This window comes from Triticum dicoccoides, chromosome 3A, assembly GCF_002162155.2.
Source record: "Triticum dicoccoides isolate Atlit2015 ecotype Zavitan chromosome 3A, WEW_v2.0, whole genome shotgun sequence".
NCBI lineage: Eukaryota > Viridiplantae > Streptophyta > Magnoliopsida > Poales > Poaceae > Triticum > Triticum dicoccoides.
This window is the reverse complement of record NC_041384.1, coordinates 55,340,535-55,341,127: the sequence shown is the minus strand read 5'-3', so window position 1 is coordinate 55,341,127 and position 593 is coordinate 55,340,535.

The following is a 593-nucleotide window of genomic DNA, read 5'->3' as shown; positions in this document are numbered from 1 at the left end:
AGATCTATATGGGCCCTCACCTGAATCGTTGAAAAAGCTGCTTTCAAGGTCTCGTCACTTCAGTGAATCACTTGCGGCTTGAGACATTTTCGGCGCCGTGGAGCTAGACTAGTGAGATACTACACTTCCTTTAAAGTATGGTCGCTTCCAACCCCATCTCCTGGTTATCATCGCTTGATCACTTCATTTTCACTAAGTGATTGCTTAGGGACCTTTAGCATACGATCTTTGTTGTTTCCCTCTCGACTTTGGATCTTAGCACCCAATCAATCGGTACATCCTAAGAACGATGACCTGTATTCGGAGTTTCCCTAGGATAGGTAGAGCGAAATGGGGGCCACCCTAGCCCATCGAGTGCTCTACCTCGGGCCATCGACATCACACGCTATAGTGAAGTAGATTTCGTGCCCCCTATTACATCTGCATTTAAAATATTAATATATTTGGTACGTTTCGGATATAGCACCTCCCTTCTTTTTTAACTATATGAGATTCACACTTTGACACCTAAAATTCTGTTACGAGTAGATACTTTTTTAAAACTCATATTTTGTATGTATAATTTCTCCACATACATTGTACATCTTTGGTAT